The sequence below is a fragment of the Phyllobates terribilis genome, unplaced genomic scaffold, assembly GCF_046119375.1.
Source record: "Phyllobates terribilis strain yellow unplaced genomic scaffold, ASM4611937v1 Scaffold_9__5_contigs__length_417890890, whole genome shotgun sequence".
NCBI classification, from domain to species: domain Eukaryota; kingdom Metazoa; phylum Chordata; class Amphibia; order Anura; family Dendrobatidae; genus Phyllobates; species Phyllobates terribilis.
The window spans coordinates 81,532,925-81,555,421 of NW_027362769.1; the positions used below are offsets into that span (position 1 = coordinate 81,532,925).

Genomic DNA, 22,497 nt, shown 5'->3' on the forward strand with positions numbered 1-22,497 from the left:
GTTGGCGGCCTGGAATCCATACTCAGTCCCCAGCCGCCCTGCGGCCGGGTGTCCATACTCGGTCCCCAGCCGCCCAGCGGCCGGGTGTCCACACACGGTCCCCAGCCGCCTGGGGGCAGCCAGGTGTCCATAAACGGTCCCCAACCGCCCCTATTTCTCTTTGGAACATCCACCCACACACTTTTCTTAGCCCGGCCTGCTTTAGGCAGCATTGGACGAGCCCACCAGAGAACCAGACTCCTCCGGTGGGCCCTGACTTCTCCATCGGTGGAGTTGAGAGTGCCAAGGTGAGGAGCATGATGATGATGACAGAAGTTAGCATCTGCTATGTTTTCTTTTAATGCAAGTGTAAGTGTGCAGCCTGCCACCCACCCACCCCCAGACTGCAATTCCATACTGCTAGCTTGCACTTGAAATGGGGCCTTTTAGTTTGTAGGAGGCCGAAGCAGGCCACTACCTCATGGCTGCTTCGGCAGCGAGGTATCCATACTCAGTCCCCAGCCGCCCCTATTTGTCCTGGTGTGCCTTATACATAAGATTAAGCGCGTATACCAAAACATTACCTGTGCCCTCCCCAGTGCATTTAGTGGGAAGGAGAGCCTATTCCGCTGTAGTGTGTGCATGCCAAACCCCTGTTCATGGTACATGCGAAGATGCCTCCCACCTTGCACCTGTCGTTGCAGACTTGCAACTATCCCCATTCCAGTCCTTGTCCCAGGGCAGTGTTCAATTGTACCTCTCCCATTCCTTGCAATGCAAGCGCAAGTATGCAGCCTGCCACCCACCCACCCCCAGGCTGCAATACCATACTGCTTGCTTGCTTGCACCTTAAATTGGGCCTTTTAGGCATGTGGAGGCGGAATCTGGCCACCACGCCATGGCTGTGTCGGCGGCCTGGTATCCATACTCAGTCCCCAGCCGCCTGGTGGCCGGGTGTCCCCGCTTGCTCCCCAGCCTCCAGGGGGTGGCCGGGTGTCCATACTCGGTCCCCAGCCACCCCTATTTGTCCCGGTAACCTTTCCCACACTTTTCTTAGCCTGGCCTGCTTTAGGGCAGCATTGGCCGAGCCCACCGGACTATCAGACTCCTCCGGTGGGCCCTGGCTTCTCCATCAGGGGAGTTGAGAGTGCCAAGGTGAGGAGCATGATGAGGATGATAGAAGTTAATATCTGCTTTGTTTTGTTGTAATGCAAGCGCATGTATGTAGTAGCGGCTAGGCCTGAGGTGGTCAGCGTTTTGGCGCATATCCTACCTCCTCCGAGAATTGCTGGATGTTTTCCTGCTACTATCCAAGTTCTATGACTCCCGTTAAAACAAAGCTTCAGGTGATAAATGATGGATGAAGTAGTGGCAAAGGAGAAAGAGCAGGAGGAACAGGGACCATTCACATCAATATCAGGCCAGTCAACCAGATATGTCTTGCAGGATATGTTTCTGTAACAAAAGGAGCGGTTCGGCTACACAGTTATAGGGCATACAGTGAGTGCAATGCCTACCAAAAATTTCGAGCCACTCCAATGCCCCTTGGAAATGACATGGAGGTCAGAGGGCGTTAACTAAACCTTTTTTTCCATTTATAGCAACTGGGTCTCCCGTGCACTGTTGGCCTAAGCAGTGAATGGAAGGCTTTCCAAAAATTATGAGGAACTGCAATGCCCCTTACAAGAGCCATGTGTGGCACCCCAGGGGTCTGGTCACCACAGTAATAGAGATATTACGTCGGAGAGCAAGTGGGAGGTTTCCTGGTCAGGATCCCTTAAACATGCAACATCCTCCTGCCCCAGTCCTGGGAGGGGAGAATTCTGCCCTTATAAACTGGATCTGGGGCGGGGTTGAGTGAGTCAGAGAACAGTCAGAGTCAGAGTGAGAGCAAGGGAAAGTAACAGCAAGGAGCTCTGTAGGAGCTAGGAGCTAAAGACCAGGGGCTGGAAGCTGAGCAGAGCTTGCCCTGGCAGAAGACAATAGGAACCGGACACAGGAGTCCGAAGCTGTGAGGACTTATATATCCAGCAGCAGAAACCAGCCGGCAGGGGATTTCAGTTCCTCTGGCCATAGAAGCCCGGAGGCTCAGTCACAAGCAAGGGACCAGCACTGCCATCGTGGAGCGGAGGCTAACAGAAGGCCCCAAGTCACCAGCCATACGGGTGAGCACTACACGGTACACTCAGGGACGTGGGCTACTTCTACCCGCTTACAGCAAGGTAGCCAGGAAGAGTGCAGACAGACGGGGAGGCCTACAACTCCACCTGGCCAGGGGAACTCCTGCTTGCTCACAGACTGACCAGGTCTCTTATGCTAGCCAGTACTCCCGGGAGGGTCTACCTTATAATCATCAGTAAAGACCCTGAACTGCACTGCAAAGACTCTGAGTCATTCCTGCTGCGATCTTGCACCATCACCCCCATCATCCACACTCACTGCCCTGAGGCTATACTCCTCCCGAGGGGAGTTATCCCATTCTATGCTGCGCACACAACACCAGCCTCAGCGGTCCACCTCGCAGCGGTGGTACTCCCTGACCGCAATCCACGGGTGGCGCAGTCGGACAATTAACCTCAAAACCTAAGAAAGACTGCCACTGGTTTGACCAGCCTAAGCCACGGGACAGAGTCACCGCCACGGAGACTACAGACCCCAGAGACCCGGCACTGGGTATCCCACACACGAGTACACACGGCCCAGGGGGCGCGTCACATGCAGTACAGCATATTACAAACATAAGTCCCATTATTGGGGAGTGGGTGTCCCATAGTATTTGCTTATGCCTTGCAAGCAAAAGCTGCCAAAAATTAGGACGGAGCAACTTGCAATGCCCCTTACAAGAGCCATGCAGTACAGCATATTACAAACATAAGTCCCATTATTGGGGAGTGGGTGTCCCATGTTATTTGCTTATGCTTTCCAAGCAAAAGCTGACAAAAATTAGGATGGAGCAACTTGCAATGCCCCTTACAAGAGCCATGCAGTACAGCATATTACAAACATAAGTCCCATTATTGGGAAGTGGGTGTCCCAAAGTATTTGCTTATGCTTTCCCAGCAAAAGCTGCCAAAAATTAGGACGGAGCAACTTGCAATGCCCCTTACAAGATCCATGCAGTACAGCATATTACAAACATAAGTCCCATTATTGGGGAGTGGGTGTCCCATGGTATTTGCTTATGCTTTCCAAGCAAAAGCTGCCAAAAATTAGGACGGAGCAACTTGCAATGCCCCTTACAAGAGCCATGCAGTACAGCATATTACAAACATAAGTCCCATTATTGGGGAGTGGGTGTCCCATAGTATTTGCTTATGCTTTCCCAGCAAAAGCTGCCAAAAATTAGGACGGAGCAACTTGCAATGCCCCTTACAAGAGCCATGCAGTACAGTATATTACAAACATAAGCCCCATTATTGGGGAGTGGGTGTCCCATAGTATTTGCTTATGCTTTCCAAGCAAAAGCTGCCAAAAATTAGGACGGAGCAACTTGCAATGCCCCTTACAAGAGCCATGCAGTACAGCATATTACAAACATAAGTCCCATTATTGGGGAGTGGGTGTCCCATAGTATTTGCTTATGCTTTCCCAGCAAAAGCTGCCAAAAATTAGGATGGAGCAACTTGCAATGCCCCTTACAAGAGCCATGCAGTACAGCATATTACAAACATGAGTCCCATTATTGGGGAGTGGGTGTCCCATAGTATTTGCTTATGCTTTCCCAGCAAAAGCTGCCAAAAATTAGGACGGAGCAACTTGCAATGCCCCTTACAAGAGCCATGCAGTACAGCATATTACAAACATAAGTCCCATTATTGGGGAGTGGGTGTCCCATAGTATTTGCTTATGCTTTACCAGCAAAAGCTGCCAAAAATTAGGACGGAGCAACTTGCAATGCCCCTTACAAGAGCCATGCAGTACAGCATATTACAAACATAAGTCCCATTATTGGGGAGTGGGTGTCCCATGGTATTTGCTTATGCTTTCCAAGCAAAAGCTGCCAAAAATTAGGACGGAGCAACTTGCAATGCCCCTTACAAGAGCCATGCAGTACAGCATATTACCAACATAAGTCCCATTATTGGGGAGTGGGTGTCCCATAGTATTTGCTTATGCTTTCCCAGCAAAAGCTGCCAAAAATTAGGACGGAGCAACTTGCAATGCCCCTTACAAGAGCCATGCAGTACAGCATATTACAAACATAAGTCCCATTATTGGGGAGTGGGTGTCCCATAGTATTTGCTTATGCTTTCCAAGCAAAAGCTGCCAAAAATTAGGACGGAGCAACTTGCAATGCCCCTTACAAGAGCCATGCAGTACAGCATATTACAAACATAAGTCCCATTATTGGGGAGTGGGTGTCCCATAGTATTTGCTTATGCTTTCCCAGCAAAAGCTGCCAAAAATTAGGACGGAGCAACTTGCAATGCCCCTTACAAGAGCCATGCAGTACAGCATATAACAAACATGAGTCCCATTATTGGGGAGTGGGTGTCCCATAGTATTTGCTTATGCTTTCCCAGCAAAAGCTGCCAAAAATTAGGATGGAGCAACTTGCAATGCCCCTTACAAGAGCCATGCAGTACAGCATATTACAAACATGAGTCCTATTATTGGGGAGTGGGTGTCCCATAGTATTTGCTTATGCTTTCCCAGCAAAAGATGCCAAAAATTAGGACGGAGCAACTTGCAATGCCCCTTACAAGAGCCATGCAGTACAGCATATTACAAACATAAGTCCCATTATTGGGGAGTGGGTGTCCCATAGTATTTGCTTTCGCTTTACCAGCAAAAGCTGCCAAAAATTAGGAGGGAGCAACTTGCAATGCCCCTTACAAGAGCCATGCAGTACAGCATATTACAAACATAAGTCCCATTATTGGGGAGTGGGTGTCCCATAGTATTTGCTTATGCCTTGCAAGCAAAAGCTGCCAAAAATAAGGACGGAGGAACTTGCAATGCTGGCACCCTGGTGGTATAGTGGTGGTGGAGGCTGAGGATAAGGAGAAGAAGATTAAACAGCCGAAACGAGGAAGCGTATACCCATGTGTGGGTGTGAAGCGGTGCATGTGAATACACCTCCCGAAATAACACAGTGGATTTGACTTTATGTTACTCTGCTGTCATTTGGTGGTGATGAGAAGTCTGGCCCAATCCAGCCCTTGTTCATTTTGATAAGGGTCAGCTTGTTAGCATTGTCAGTTGACAGGCGAGTGCGCTTATCAGTTATAATTCCCCCAGCGGCACTAAAAACACGCTCCGATAACACGCTAGCGGCAGGGCAGGCCAGGACCTTCAAGGCATACAGAGCGAGTTCATTCCAAGTGTCCAGCTTGGATACCCAATAATTAAAAGGCACAGAGGAATCACGGAGGCCGCTGGTACGATCGGCAAGGTACTCCCTCACCAACTTTTGAAACTTTCCACTCCTTGTGAGAGTACCCCGCGCCTCAGGGCCTGTAAGCAGGGCGGGTGTCAGAAAACTGTCCCAGAACGTTGACAGTGTTCCCCTGCCTCTGCTGGATTGGAGTTGCATCTCTCTCGCCTGTACGCCTTGGTTGGGCAACGAACTGTGACCTCTGCCGCTAGCGTGTTCAGATGGGAATTTTTTTAAGATTTCTGCAGCAAGGGCCTTCTGGTATTGCCCCATTTTTGTAGACCTCTCCACCTCAGGAATAAGAGAGTGAAAGTTCTCCTTGTAGCGAGGGTCTACAAGTGTCACCACCAGTAATGACTGTCACCCAACATTTTGACAACGCGAGGGTCACGGTTAAGGCAGCGTAACATAAAGTCAGCCATGCGTGCCAGACTGGTAACGGGCAAGATTTCCGTGTCCTCACCAAGATGACGACTGACCATGCTCTCCTCTTCTTCCTCCTCCTCCTCTTCCTCCTCCCCCCTGTCCTCAGGCCACCCACGCTGAACCGACGGTATGACACTTGTACAGGTACTACCGTCTACAATGCATGATAGCAGCTCCTGTTCTTCCTCCTCCTCCTCCTCCTCTCCCTCATTGTCCCCCAATGCACGTTGGAATGAGATGAGGCTGGGCTGTGTGTAATCGCCCGCTACGGCTTCTTGATCCATCTCATCATACTCTGGCTGCAATTCCTCTTCTTTAATTCTCTGCAGAGAGCGTTGCAAAAGACAGACAAGTGGGATGCTGACACTAATGATGGCGTCATCGCCACTCACCATCTTGGTGGCCTCCTCAAAGTTTGTCAGGATGGTACATATGTCAGACATCCAGGTCCACTCCTGAGGTCTTATGTGTGGAGTCTGACCTGAATATCGACGGCCTTGTTGCAGCTGCTACTCCACAACTGCTCTCTTCTGCTCACAAATCCTTTGCAACATATGGAGGGTAGAGTTCCAACGAGTGGGGACATAACACACCAGTCGGTGTGCCGGAAGCTGCAAACGCTGCTGCAACACAGCAAGGGCGGCGGAAGCTGTAGCCGACTTGCGAAAATGAGCTGACAGGCGGCGTACTTTCACGAGCAGATCTGGCAACTCAGGATACGATTTAAGAAACCGCTGAACCACGAGGTTAAGCACATGAGCCAGGCATGGTACGTGTATGATCTCACCTCGCCTCAGAGCCGCCACCAGGTTACGGCCATTGTCACACACGACCATGCCGGGATGTAGGTTCAGCGGTCTCAGCCACAGATCTGCCTGCTCTTTCACAGCTGTCCACAACTCACAAGCAGTCTGAGGTTTATCACCTAAGCTTATGAGTTTTAGCACAGCCTGTTGCCGCTTGGCGGAGGCAGTACTGCAATGCTTCCAGCTTGTAACTGATGTGGTGATATCTGAGATGGAGGCTGAACATGAGGAGGAGGAGGAGGAGGATGCGCAGGAGCTGTACACAGTGGGGGCAACTCTGACTGACATAGGGCCCGCAATCCTCGGTGTGGGGAGGATGTGTTCCGTCCCAAGGTCCGACTTGGTCCCGGTTTCCACTATGTGTACCCAGTGTGCCGTCAGAGAGATGTACAGTCCCTGGCCACAAGCACTTGTCCACGTGTCCGTTGTCAGGTGGACTCTCCCAGTAACTGCGTTGTTGAGGGCACAGCAGATGCTTTGGGACACGTGCTTGTGTAGTGCGGGGATGGCACATGGGCAAAATAGTGTCGGCTGGGGACCGAGTACCGAGGGACGGCCACCGCCATAAGATTGCAGAAGGATTCCGTCTCCACCAGCCTAAAAGGCAGCATTTCCAATGCAAGCAGTCGTGAAATGTGCGAATTTAGGACTGTGGCCTGTGGGGCGTTAGCTGCGAATTTCCGCTTTCGTTCAAAGGTCTGGGATATGGACAATTGAACGCTGCGGTGGGACGTGGACGTGAACGTTGATGCGGTTTCTTGAGAAACTGCCATAACAAGTGAAGGCTGAGAGGAGGGGGCATCTTTACATGCAGTATGGACAGGGGATTGCCTTGCACACACAACAGAGGGTTCTATTGCATGCACAACAGTGGAAGAAGCAGTGGTGACACCCGCTGACACTGGTCGTGGACCCTGGGTTTCGCCCCACAAAGTCGGGTGCTTTGCTGCCATGTGCCTGATCATGCTGGTGGTGCTCAGGCTGGTAGTTTTGTCACCCATGCTGATGCTGGCATGGCAGGTGGAACATATGGCCTTTTTGGGGTTATCAGCAGAGTCTTTAAAAAAATTCCAGACTCTGGAAGACCTACCGCTTGTACTGGCAACGTCCCTCGTGTTGGTGTTACGGGGAACGGTTGCCTGCCTTCTGTCTGCGGCCACCACACTGCTTCTTCCTGCCTGTTGGTGTACTCTGCCTCCCTCCCCCTGTGTGCTGCTGGCCTCACTCTGCATGTCCTCCTTCCACGTTGGGTCAGTTACTAGATCATCCACCACCTCCTCCTCTTCCACTTGCGCACCACGATCCCCCTCCTCACTTCCTGGCAATTGTGTCTCGTCATCGTCCACCTCTTGTGACAGATTGCCAACGTCGATTTCCTGTGGCCGTGGCTGTTCAAATATTTGGGCATCGCAACATGGGATCTCCTCTTACACCACTTCAAGCGTATCAGGCGAGGGGCCCAAATATGGAAATGGACCAGTGAACAGCTCTTCAGAGTGCCCAAGTGTGGGATCACTTGCTGTCTGACGACACTCGGCATGGTGGGAGGAAGGAGCATCAGGGTGAGGAGGAGTATGCAGTCGAGACTCACGGCTACTAAGAGTTGACCGTGTGGAAGACAGACCGGAGGTGGTGGTGCCCAGGTAACTGGAAGTATTATCTGCTATCCAATTAATAACCTGTTCACACTGATCAGTTCTCAATACTGGTGTTGTTCTGTGCTTCCCTAGTAATTCGGTCAAGAAGTGGGAGCGAGAAGATGTGGCTGTTGGTTGTGGCACATTTTCACCTTGGCCACGGCCCCGTCCTCTGCACAAACCATCACCAGAACGTCCACTTCCACGTCCCTTGCCACGCGCCTTGCCCATTGTAAATTAAGTAAAATAGCTTACACTTGCAGTATCAATGGAAAAAGGGTAATAAAGAGTAGATTAGAACCGTGGAAGAGGAAAACCACAGTTATTGTTTACTGGGGTATACCACACTTTTTTAAATAGAGATATTTGCAGCTGAACAGTGAGCGACACACTCAAACTGCTTTTTTTTTAGATACCAAAGGCCCAAAACTGGATAGTACAGCGATTTGACCCGTGGAACCGCGAAACTACACTGGGATGTCGGGCCTACACAAGACTATTTTCAACAGATATATTTTTGTGTCACAACAGTCAGGAGACACTACTGTTTTTCTTTACGAAAAAAAATACCAAAAGCTGAATAATAGAGATTTTTTACCGTGGGATGGCAAAACCACAGTTATTGTTTACTGGGGTATACCACACTTTTTTAAATAGAGATATTTGCGGCTGAACAGTGAGCGACACACTCAAACTGCTTTTTTTTTAGATACCAAAGGCCCAAAACTGGATAGTACAGCGATTTGACCCGTGGAACTGCGAAACCACACTGGGATGTCGGGCCTGCACAAGACTATTTTCAACAGATATATCTTTGTGTCACAACAGTCAGGAGACACTACTGTTTTTCTTTACGGAAAAAACTACCAAAAGCTGAATAATAGAGATTTTTTACCGTGGGATGGCAAAACCACAGTTATTGTTTACTGGGGTATACCACACTTTTTTAAATAGAGATATTTGCGGCTGAACAGTGAGCGACACACTCAAACTGCTTTTTTTTTAGATACCAAAGGCCCAAAACTGGATAGTACAGCGATTTGACCCGTGGAACTGCGAAATCACACTGGGATGTCGGGCCTACACAAGATTATTTTCAACAGATATATTCTTGTGTCACAACAGTCAGGAGACACTACTGTTTTTCTTTACGGAAAAAACTACCAAAAGCTGAATAATAGAGATTTTTTACCGTGGGATGGCAGAACCACAGTTATTGTTTACTGGGGTATACCACACTTTTTTAAATAGAGATATTTGCGGCTGAACAGTGAGGGACACACTCAAACTGCTTTTTTTTAGATACCAAAGGCCCAAAACTGGATAGTACAGCGATTTGACCCGTGGAACTGCGAAACCACACTGGGATGTCGGGCCTACACAAGACTATTTTCAACAGATATATTCTTGTGTCACAACAGTCAGGAGACACTACTGTTTTTCTTTACGGAAAAAACTACCAAAAGCTGAATAATAGAGATTTTTTACCGTGGGATGGCAGAACCACAGTTATTGTTTACTGGGGTATACCACACTTTTTTAAATAGAGATATTTGCGGCTGAACAGTGAGCGACACACTCAAACTGCTTTTTTTTAGATACCAAAGGCCCAAAACTGGATAGTACAGCGATTTGACCCGTGGAACTGTGAAACCACACTGGGATGTCGGGCCTACACAAGACTATTTTCAACAGATATATCTTTGTGTCACAACAGTCAGGAGACACTACTGTTTTTCTTTACGGAAAAAACTACCAAAACCTGAATAATAGAGATTTTTTACCGTGGGATGGCAAAACCACAGTTATTGTTTACTGGGGTATACCACACTTTTTTAAATAGAGATATTTGCGGCTGAACAGTGAGCGACACACTCAAACTGCTTTTTTTTTAGATACCAAAGGCCCAAAACTGGATAGTACAGCGATTTGACCCGTGGAACTGCGAAACCACACTGGGATGTCGGGCCTACACAAGACTATTTTCAACAGATATATCTTTGTGTCACAACAGTCAGGAGACACTACTGTTTTTCTTTACGGAAAAAAATACCAAAAGCTGAATAATAGAGATTTTTTACCGTGGGATGGCAAAACCACAGTTATTGTTTACTGGGGTATACCACAATTTTTTAAATAGAGATATTTGCGGCTGAACAGTGAGCGACACACTCAAACTGCTTTTTTTTTAGATACCAAAGGCCCAAAACTGGATAGTACAGCGATTTGACCCGTGGAACTGCAAAACCACACTGGGATGTCGGGCCTACACAAGACTATTTTCAACAGACATATTCTTGTGTCACAACAGTCAGGAGACACTACTGTTTTTCTTTACGGAAAAAACTACCAAAAGCTGAATAATAGAGATTTTTTACCGTGGGATGGCAGAACCACAGTTATTGTTTACTGGGGTATACCACACTTTTTTAAATAGAGATATTTGCGGCTGAACAGTGAGCGACACACTCAAACTGCTTTTTTTTAGATACCAAAGGCCCAAAACTGGATAGTACAGCGATTTGACCCGTGGAAACGCGAAACTACACTGGGATGTCGGGCCTACACAAGACTATTTTCAACAGATATATTTTTGTGTCACAACAGTCAGGAGACACTACTGTTTTTCTTTACGGAAAAAAATACCAAAAGCTGAATAATAGAGATTTTTTACCGTGGGATGGCAAAACCACAGTTATTGTTTACTGGGGTATACCACACTTTTTTAAATAGAGATATTTGCGGCTGAACAGTGAGCGACACACTCAAACTGCTATTTTTTTAGATACCAAAGGCCCAAAACTGGATAGTACAGCGATTTGACCCGTGGAACTGCGAAACCACACTGGGATGTCGGGCCTACACAAGACTATTTTCAACAGATATATTCTTGTGTCACAACAGTCAGGAGACACTACTGTTTTTCTTTACGGAAAAAACTACCAAAAGCTGAATAATAGAGATTTTTTACCGTGGGATGGCAGAACCACAGTTATTGTTTACTGGGGTATACCACACTTTTTTAAATAGAGATATTTGCGGCTGAACAGTGAGCGACACACTCAAACTGCTTTTTTTTAGATAACAAAGGCCCAAAACTGGATAGTACAGCGATTTGATCCGTGGAACTGCGAAACCACACTGGGATGTCGGGTCTACACAAGACTATTTTCAACAGATATATTTTTGTGTCACAACAGTCAGGAGACACTACTGTTTTTCTTTACGGAAAAAACTACCAAAAGCTGAATAATAGAGATTTTTTACCGTGGGATGGCAAAACCACAGTTATTGTTTACTGGGGTATACCACACTTTTTTAAATAGAGATATTTGCGGCTGAACAGTGAGCGACACACTCAAACTGCTTTTTTTTTAGATACCAAAGGCCCAAAACTGGATAGTACAGCGATTTGACCCGTGGAACTGCGAAACCACACTGGGATGTCGGGCCTACACAAGACTATTTTCAACAGATATATTTTTGTGTCACAACAGTCAGGAGACACTACTGTTTTTCTTTACGGAAAAAACTACCAAAACCTGAATAATAGAGATTTTTTACCGTGGGATGGCAAAACCACAGTTATTGTTTACTGGGGTATACCACACTTTTTTAAATAGAGATATTTGCGGCTGAACAGTGAGCGACACACTCAAACTGGTTTTTTTTTAAGATACAAATGGCCCAAAATGGATAATACAGAGGTTTGAACCATGGAAGTGCAAAACAACACTTCTGTTTCTCTAGCCTACACCAGACTATTTTCAACAGTTATATTTGTGTCTGAAAAATCAGAGACACGCTTTTTTTTTGGCGGGGGGGGACACACCAAAAGGTTAATAAGACGGGTATTTGTACTGTGTAAAGGAGGAAAAAAAAAGGAGGATTTAGATGAAAAAAAAAAGTTTTTCTCCTAGCCCCCGACACCTGGTGCTAAGTCCAGCAATTTCAGCAACAGGAGCACACAGGACTGTAATGCAGCGTTTGCTGGTATAACCACTGTGTCTCCTATACAGCCTGCCTGCCTGGTATCTGGGATGGATATTAGTCCTGAAAAGGACTGTTTGTTTGTTCTGGCAGCCTTTACAGACCCTACACTAACTATTTTGCAGTTTATATCTCTCCCTAAATCAGCAGCGCTGTCCCTACACTGTCTAATCCGGAGCGACTGTGTCCAAGATGGCGGCGCCCCGTTTTAAATACTCGAGGTGACGCTGTGCGGCCAGCCAATCACTGTAATACCCACAACCAACATGGCTGCTGCATTACAGTGACTTGCTGGCAATCCCTGCATGTTCATTGGCTCTGTAAAGAGCGCCAAACATGCAGGGCGGAGACCCGAGCTCCCGCCCGAGTAACCCGGAAATGCGTGATGCTCGGGCGAGTACCGAGCAGTGTCGAGCATGTTCGCTCAACACTAGTATTTACCTGTTGTTAACCAGGATGATACCCTCTGTGACATAATCAAAGGGGGTGTAGATGTGTTGCCAGGAGGGGTCGGTCTCTTGGTGATATGTTATCACAGAGTTCGCTACCAAATGATAAGATGCGCAGTACATGGTTGTCTATCACCGGCTTTTTCAAATGCTCCAAAAATCGTTGCGGTGCTTGCTGTTTTGTGCAGCATAGAAAGCACACCTTTGGTTTATTGCATAATACTCAGTTTCACATTAATTATTTTATCAACTGTGAGTCTACACATATAGTATACTGCATACAATTCAATGTGTGCAATGTGTACTACCTAGGATACACCACTAGAAAATGAAAGAAAAGAATAGCGAGCATATTTCCAACATTTATAAAAACAATGCAGGTTACTGAGGAGCGGTGAAACATTTTTGTACCGCCACAAAGGTGATGTCTCTCAGTATTCTTTTTTTGGGATCGAGAAGGTGGATTTCCCAGCACGGCAACTGGCAGGAACAGTTGGTCCTTCGTGAAGCATTCTGGACACTAAAATTAAATACAAAATTCTGTGAATTCCATGAACTTTAGAAACGATCTGGTTTATATTTATTAATTATTTCTAATATCAACTTTTTATTAGTTGCATTGTGATATTTGTTTTGTCATATTTTTCTATTTGGAGTCATATTGTCTGTAATGTCTATAATCATGTGCTTTCTTGTATGTTGGGAAATGTGCTTGCAGCATGTCAGGTGCTACTTACACATGTTTGCCTTTTGGATATTCATAGCTGACCTCCTTCAATTATGTTAATTAATTCAATGAGCTGATACAGCTCTAGTTACATATATATTGTGTTTTAGTTTTGTGTGTATCCTATGAGTAAGGGTGCTGGCATGCACCAGAAATGCATCAGGTTTCTGCGGTTTAAAACATAGATTTTAAATAGTTACCAATAAAGAATTGAATTTTATATTCCCAGTTTGGATGTGCCTTTGAAATCCTCTTTGTCTTCCATACCATATGTACAATCACCAGCGGATTTGGCACCCATCGGAGCAACTCCATATGAAAATTTCATCCGGATCAGCCGACTTGGTGAGCTTTCAACCGTGCATATATGGAGGGCTATATGTGGCACATTATACTATATGGAAGGCTATGTGGGGGCCATTATATTATTCGGAGGGCTATGTGGGGCCATTATAATATTTAAAGGGCTATGTGGGGGGCATTATACTATTTGGAGGGCTATGTGGTGGCCATTATACTATTTCAAGGGCTATGTTGGAGTCTTTAGACTTTATAGAGGGTTATGGTAGAACCATTATACTGTATGCAAGCAATTATACAGTTTGTGTTAGGTCCATCATACTGTGTGGGGGCCATTATACTGTTTGGAGGGCTAGTGGGGGCCATTATACTGTATGTAGGCCCAGTATACTACATAAAGGGCCATGTGGTGGTCACAGTTGGGTGATCAAACTGTGTTGAGGCACGATACTTTGCTGGGGAAGTTGAGGGGGGTACAGTAGTGTCCTCATACTGTGCATGTGGAGGGTTCTGTGAGGGTATCATAGTGTTTGTAGGGCACTTTTTTGGCATCATACTGTCATACTGTATGGGTGCAATGAAAGAGGAATAGCGGTTTTAATAGGAGGAAAATCACTTTGTAAGGGCTGCAAAGTTGTGAGATGTGCTCTTCTGAGACCCCACCAAATATATATTTTTTGTGGGGGGGCCCAATTAGAACTTATGCTATGAGACCACATGATTTCTATGTACACTCCTGGTTGTCTGTCCTTGTGAGGGGCACGTAAAGGGCTTATTAAATGTAATACCCATTAAAATATAACATTCATTAATTTAATCAATAATTAAATCATTTAAAATAGTTAAGATATAGATATACACACACACCCCAAGTAGATCAAAAACACAAACAAATGCTATAAAAGGAGAGCTCATGGGCATAAAATAATCATGGAATATGGATTACTATCTCACCTTAACTATGCCCTAAATAGTTGTTCCTTCCTGGCTCCAGAGGTTGGCAACCTACCTTACCAGCCCTCGCTCACCAACCGTTAGCCTTGGTATACCCTATTAATCCCTCATCTGGGACAAATGACTCCATTGGAGATACCAGCTAACCTCAAATCTCTCAGCTACCAACCATAAATCAATACTCAGACAACAAGGTCAAAGTGGGACCCAATGGAAATACCTTAGTGCATTAAGGAAACATATCCCAAGCAAAAATATATATATTGTCTGTTTTTTGACTATTTTAAATGATTTAATCAATGTTATATTTTAACGGGTATTCTATTTTGTAAGGCATGTTTGTTAACCCGTAACTCAGTAACCATAATTTCTCAAGGTACACTTACAGAATGCTGGGAGGCTCGCCTTATCTAGTCGTATGGATGCAACCAAAATGCCATAACTGGAATGGCACACTACATATATGTGTTACTGGCAACTTATACATCGATCGAAGTCGATCACAGCATTCCGGGAGCAAGGGGAGGTAAGCACCGATATTTACCTCCTCTCCGTCGTCCCGTGCTGTCTCTGCTGGGTCCTGGTGGTTGTCATGGTGACCCGGATGTCGTTATGACGACATCCGTATTACCAGACAGCAGGAAGTTACTTTGAACATGCACAGTGCGCGATCAAAGTAACTTCTCCCTGAGAAGCGCTGACAGGCTCTATAGCACAGGGATGCTGCTGCATTCCTATGCTATACAGGCGATCAGACTGTAAAAAGTGAAAGTCCCATAGTGGGACAAAGTGTAAAAGTAAAAAAAGTGTCAGAAAGTGAAGAAAAAAAGAAAGTAAAAATATATAAAAAAAATAATCCAAAAAAATAAAAATATACTGTTTCCATAAATAAATATTATTCTGAAAAAAACAAGAACAATAAAAGTACACATATTTGATATTGCGGCGTCCGGAACGACCTGACCTATAAAACTGTTCCACTAGTTAACCCCTTTAGTGAACACGGTAAAATAAAATAAAATAAAATAAACAACAAAAGCAAAAAACGATGCTTTATCATCATACTGCCAAACTAGAAAATGGAATAAAACGCGATCAAAAAGACGAATGTAAATAAAAATGATACCGCTGAAAATGTCATCTTGTCCCACAAAAAACAGGCTGCCATACAGCTCCATCAGTTGAAAAATAAAAAAAATTATACCTCACTGAATAAAGCAATACAAAACAATTATTTTTTCTATAAAATACTTTTTATTGTGTAAAAGCGCCAAAACATAAAAAAATATAAATGTGATACCGCTGTAAGCATACTGACCCGAAGAATAAAGCTGCCTTATCAATTTTACCACATACATAATGGCATAAAAAAAAATTCCTGAATTGTTGGTTTTGACAGCTGTCAATCATAAAAACCCAATATCAATCTGGTATCGCTGTAATCGCACCGACCCGAAGAATACAGTCATCAAATCACATATAACCTTGAGGCGTAAAAATTAAACTCTAGGGTTAGGGTTAGGGTTGTGATAGGGTTAGGGCTGGGCTTGGGTTAGGGTTGGGCTAGGGTTGGGTGAGGGTTATGCTAGGGCTGGGGTTAGGGTTATGCTAGGGCTAGGGTTAGGGTTGTGTTAGGGTTGGGTTAGGGTTAGGGTTGGGCTAGGGTTAGGGATGGGCTAGGGTTAGGGATGGGCTAGGGTTAGGGTTGGGATAAGGTTGGGGTTGTGCTAGGGTTGGGGTTGTATTAGGGTTGGGATTTTTTCAAAAGTAAAGAAAAAAATGACAACTATATGGTGACTAGTGTTGAGTGCAAGTGCTCACTACTTGAGTTTGCATTAGGTGCTCGAGAATGCACTGAGTATTGCGGGTGCTCGAATGACATGCTCGAGTCTCCACCCCATATGTTTTGCAGCTGTTATACAGCTAAATGCATGAGCGATCCCCGCATGATTTTTTTGGGTGTCTAATAACCGTGAAACATGGGGGGCCGGGACTGGAGCATGTCACTTGAGCACTATACCCCTTGATACAGGTGCATCTCACAAAATTAGAGCATCATCAAAAAGTTAATTAATTTCAGTTCTTCAATACAAAAAGTGAAACTCATATATTATAGAGTCATTACAAACAGAGTGATCTATTTCAAGTGTTTATTTCTGTTAATGTTGATGATTATGGCTTACAGCCAATGAAAACACAAAAGTCATTATCTCAGTAAATTAGAATACTTTATAACAACAGCTTGAAAAATGTTTTTAAAATCGAAAATGTTGGCCTACTGAAATGTATGTTCAGTAAATGCACTCAGTACTTGGTCGGGGCTCCTTTTGCATCAATTACTGCATCAATGCGGCGTGACATGGAGGCGATCAGCCTGTGGCAGTGCTGAGGAAGCCTAGGTTGCTTTGATAGCAGCCTTCAGCTCATCTGCATTGTTGGGTCTGGTGTCTCTCATCTTCCTCTTGAAAATACCCTATAGATTCTCTATGGGGTTAAGGTCAGGCGAGTTTGCTGGCCAATCAAGCACAATGATGATACTGTTGCTTTTAAGCCAGGTATTGGTACTTTTGGCAGGGTGGACAGGTGCCAAGTCCTGCTGGAGAATGAAATTTCCATCTCCAAAAAGCTTGTCGCCACAACGAAACATGAAGTGCTCTAAAATTTCCTGGTAGACGGTTGCGCTGACTTTGGTCTTGATAAAACACAGTGGACCTACACCAGCAGATGACATGACTCCCCAAACCATCACTGATTGTGGAAACTTCACACTAGACCTTAAGCAGCTTGGATTGGGTGCCTCTCCACTCTTCCTCCAGACACTGGGACTTTGATTTCCAAATGAAATGAAAAATTTACTTTACATTTACTTAGTGTCAATGACTGCCTTCTGGACATCTGTCAAGTCAGCAGTCTTCCCTATAATTGTAGAGCCTACTGAGACAGTCTAAGGGACCTTTTTAAACAAACACTTAGGAAGCCTTTGCAGGTGTTTTTTTTTAATTATTCTAGTTTATTGAGATAATAACTTTTGTGTTTTCATTGGCTGTAAGGTATAATCATCAATATTAACAGAAATAAACACTTGAAATAGATCACTTTGTTACCATATAATATATTAGTTTCACTTTTTGTATTGAACTGAAATAAATTAACTTTTTGATGATATTCTAATTTAGTGAGATGCACCTGTAAAATCCTTGAGGAGTCTAGTTTCCAAAATGGGGTCACTTGTGGGGGTTTCCACTGTTTAAGTACATCAGGGGCTTCCCAAACGCAACATGGCGTTCGCTAATTATTCAAGCAAATTTTACAATTAAAACGTCAAATGTCGCTCGTTCCTTTCCGAACCCTGACGTTCGCCCAAATAGTGGTTTTCCCCACAAAAGGGGTATTGGCGTGCTCAGGAGGAATTGCACAATAAATTTTTGGGTCGATTTTTTCCTGATACCCTTACGAAAATAAAAAAATTGGGCTCTAAATTAATATTTTTGTGAAAAAAGTTAAATGTTCATTTTTTTTCTTCCACATTCCAAAAATTCCTGTGAAGCACCTGAAAAGTTAATAAACTTCTTGAATGTGGTTTTGAGCACCTTGAGGTGTGCAGTTTTTAGAATGGTGTCACTTTTGGGTATTTTCTGTTATAAAGGTCCCTCAAAGTCACTTCAAATGTGATGTGGTCCCTAACAAAATGGTTTTGTAAATTTTGTTGGAAAAATGAGAAATCGCTGGTCAACTTTTAAACCTTATAACTTCCTTATAACTTTTAAACCTTATAACCTAAAAAAATTTTGGTTCCAAAAAAGTACTGATGTAAAATAGACATGTGGGTAATGTTAGTTATTAACCATTTTGTGTGACATATCTCTCTGATTTAAGGGCATGAAAATTAAAATTTTGAAAATTACAAAATGTTCAAAATTTGAACCAAATTTCCGATTTTTTCACAAATAAACACATATCGAAGTCATAAGTCATATCGAAGAAATTTTACCACTATTATTAATTACAATATGTCACGAAAAAACAATCTCATAATCAGTGGGATCCATTGAGGCGTTCCAGCATTACTACCTCTTAAAGTGATAGTGGTCAGAATTGTAAAAATTGGCCTGATCATTAACGTGCAAACCACCCTCGGGGGAAAGGGGGCTAAAGGGAACCTGTCATGTCCTATCTACTATGTAAACTGCCCTCTTTGCGTTGTTAATGATGCAGTGTGCATCACTAACACGCTTTTTTAATTAAAATTGGTGCCAATATCATGAGTCTATAACATTTTATACACTTATATCCTACCTGCTCGTTTAGTCATAGGGGTGTGATCCTATCATTCAGTCAGGGCGGGCGCCGCCTTTGCATTTTAATTTTGCTCCCGACTAGCGCTGATGTAAGTGGGGCGCTTGCAAAGTATGAAATGGCCGGCTGCGGCTCCCCGCGTGTGAGCACTGAGGCTGTGTAGTTCCCAACCTCACTGAGCATGCGTGGGGAGTCGCGGCTCATATCGCATGTGCAGTGAAGCTAAGAACTACACAGCCTCACTGCGCATGAACGGGTAGCCGTGGCTGGCCATGTCAAACTGCGCAAGCGCCCCACTTACATCAGCGCTAGCCGGGAGCAAAGTTCAAAAGCATGGGCGGTGCCCGCCCTGACTGAATGCGAGGATCACACCCCTATGACTAAACAAGCAGGTAGGATATAAGTGTATAAAATGTTATAGACTTATGATATTAGCAACAATTTTAATTAAAAAAGCGTGTTAGTGATGCACATTGCATCATTAACAACGCAATGGGGGCAGTTTACATAGTAGATAAGTCATGCCAGGTTCCCTTTAATAAATAATATTTTCCTTTTTTTTACCTTTTAAGTTTGCTTTGCGCATTCTGGGGAGAGCCCCAAACCCTGCACATCCCTTTTTTTTTTTACCACAACATTAACTGTGGCAAAAAAAAATATTTTTTTACAGTTATTTTTTCCTTGGCAGCTTGCTGCCTTACTACATTTATTTTCAGACAGATCTTGAGTGATATCAGCAACGCTTCCTGAGCCCCTTGACCTCTTTTATGACTTTGGATAGATTCACAGGATACAAGTGTAGCGCCCCGAGTGTTCGGTTGCTACAGGGGTATTGCACCTCAACCAGAGGTGTGATATTTCACTCCCAGGTAAGGATGGAGTATGGACCAGGGCTCAGTAGCTGCATACACACACTCACCCCATTTCCGGGGGACAGTTCGACGGTGCTCCCATTTGAATGCAGGCACAACTGACCATGTCCCTGACTGGAGTGGGGAGGGGGGAGAGAACCCAGTGATGTAGGAGCAGAAGGGGATGGTTTCTGGAGCATAGGAAGGAGCTCATTGGGTGCTGGTCACCTGAGCTCATACACAGAGGCAGATAAAAGGTGGGAGCCATCTTTAGTCAGTGGTCAGTTCAGTATAGTGGAGAGGTGACAGGGAGCAGAGGCTCTGTAGGAGCTCTGCTCAGAAGGCAGGCCTGGGGTGAAGGCCGGAGCCAGAGAGGAGAAGAGAAGAAGGAGAAGGAAGGAAAGAGGAGAGACAGAGGAGTAGAAAGGCTCCAGAAACAAGGAGGCAGAAGGGACCCTAAGAGAGAGCAGAACGGACAGCAACCGTTGCAAACCCGCGTTATATCGGTTGAAGGGTCAGGTCGTGGAAGGGTACCGGATTCCCAAGTTGGTGGAGATAAATTATCCCTCAGCCAAAAACCGGAGGTCGTGATCATCTATTGGTGCGACCCCCCGCCAAACCTGCTAGGAAGGCACCATATAGGATAGCGGGAAACGGGGGCCAACGTTTGCCCGCAAAGATCCGCGGCAGCTGGACAGAAGTTTGGTCACTGGTTGGGCACGAGAGGCCAGAGAAAGGACAGAAGGGGGTCCTGTGCCATACTCCTGAATTGTCTGGGGGTTGACCGAGCCCCTCACCTGGTGGACGCAGCACGGCTTGGGCAGTCATTGCTGACAGAAATGACATGGATAACAACTGTGAGTAAAACCCTGGACTACATCATTGGACTCTGTGTTATTTATGCTGCGCCTGCACCATCACCCCCAGCATCCACTTACATTGCCCTGAGGCTACACTCTTCCCGTGGGGAGTTATCCTATCCCTGTGCTGCACACCAACACCAGCCTCAGCGGTCTGCCTTGCAGCGGCGGTCATCTCTGACCGCAATCCACGGGTGGCGTAGTCGGACATTCATAACTCTACAAATAGACTGCCACGGCATTTGGTCTGACCACCCTGAGCCGCGGGACCGGGTTGCCACTACTACCCCCATCATCGCATATAAGCCCGGTTCCGGGTGCCCCACGGCCCAGGGGGCGAGTCACAAGCACTTACCGTATTTATTTTGGAAATGGTTAAAAGCTATCCACTCCCAAACTGCAATAATAATAATTGTATTTGTTTAACAGCTACGTATTTACATCAGAACTAGCAACAACCAATCCAAGCACAGATCACCATGATAATCAACTTATTCAAGAAGATGTCATTTTCCTTAATATATTAAAAGCCTATGATTCCAGTCTCCGATGAGATCACTAATATGGTTTTATCGTACGTGAAAGGAAAAGTAAGTATAATAAGAAGGTAAGCCATTGAGTGAAGTCTTCCAGTCCTATTTCTATGTTATGTAAAAGGTAAACCTGTCAGTTCATGCCACACGTTGTCTTTACTATATACTTGTATTCCCCATAAAATAACGATTCTGGGGCATCTTTTCTCTTTGTGTTTTGCATGGTGCGTTTCTTTTACTCCAAAATATATGAATAGGTTCTACCATTCCCCTTGGATTAAAGCAGCTACATTTTTCTAATTGTACAATCCTTTCACCCTTTCGCAACCTTGTGATTTTTCGTTTTTGCATTTTTCTTTTGCTCACCGTGTTCCAAGAGCCATAGCGTTTTTATTCTTTGGGACAATATGGCCATGTGAGGGCTTATTTTTTGCGGGTCGAGTTGTAATTTTCAACGCGATTACTAGTTTTACCATATACTGAACGGAAAAACGGGAAAAAAATTCCAAGTGCGGTGAAATTGCAAAAAAAGTGCAATATCACAGTTGTTTTTTTTTTTTTTTTTACCACGTTCACTGAATGCTAAAACTGACCTGCCATTCTTATTCTCCAGGTCATTACGAGTTCGTAGACACCAAACATATATAGGTTCTTTTTTATTTAAGTGGTGAAAAAAAATTCCAAAATTTGGTTAAAAAAAAATATATATATATATAGCGCCATTTTCGAAGACCCGTAGCGTCTCTATTTTTCGAGATCTGGGGCTAGGTGAGGGCTTATTTTTTTTGCGCCGGGCTGACGTTTTTATTGATAACATTTTGGGGTAGATCCGATGTTTTGATCGCCCGTTATCGCATTTTATTGCAATTTTGCGGCGACCAAAAAACGTAATTCTGGCGTTTAGAATTTTTTTCTCGTTACGCCGTTTAGCGATTGGATTAATTCTTTTTTTATATTGATAGATCAGGCGATTCTGAATGCGGCAATACAAAATATGTCTATGTAGGGTTTTTTTATTATTATTTTATTTTGAATGGGGCAAAACGGGGGTGATTTAAACTTTTATATTTTTTTAATTTTTTTTATATTTTTAAAACTTTTTTTTTTCACTTTTTGCATGCTTCTATAGTCTCCATAGGAGACTAGAAGCAGCAACTGTCCGATCGCCTCTGCTACATACTGGGGATCAGCAGATCATCTGTATGCAGCAGAAATGGTCCTGTGCTATGAGCACCGACCAATAGGTGGCGCTCATAGCGACCAGCTCATGACAACCGCAGGAGTCTGCTGCAGACCCTGGGTTGTCATGCAC

The 22,497-nt window shown here is 44.8% G+C and overlaps 1 protein-coding gene across 5 annotated transcripts in view; it reads left to right on the forward strand.

Moving 5' to 3' along the window:
• The first annotated feature begins 13,483 nt into the window (after nt 1-13,483).
• LOC141160834 (putative methyltransferase DDB_G0268948) overlaps nt 13,484-22,497 on the forward strand; it is a 223,611-nt gene continuing 214,597 nt past the window's right edge. For 2 of the 5 annotated variants that reach the window (XM_073645629.1, XM_073645628.1), the window contains exons 1-2: nt 13,484-13,736; nt 21,082-21,242. The gene's annotated coding sequence lies outside the window, so the exon portion shown is untranslated. Of the gene's footprint in view, nt 13,737-21,081; nt 21,260-22,497 lie in introns of all 5 variants that reach the window. The other 3 variants (XM_073645627.1, XM_073645630.1, XM_073645625.1) reach the window with 3 other exon arrangements.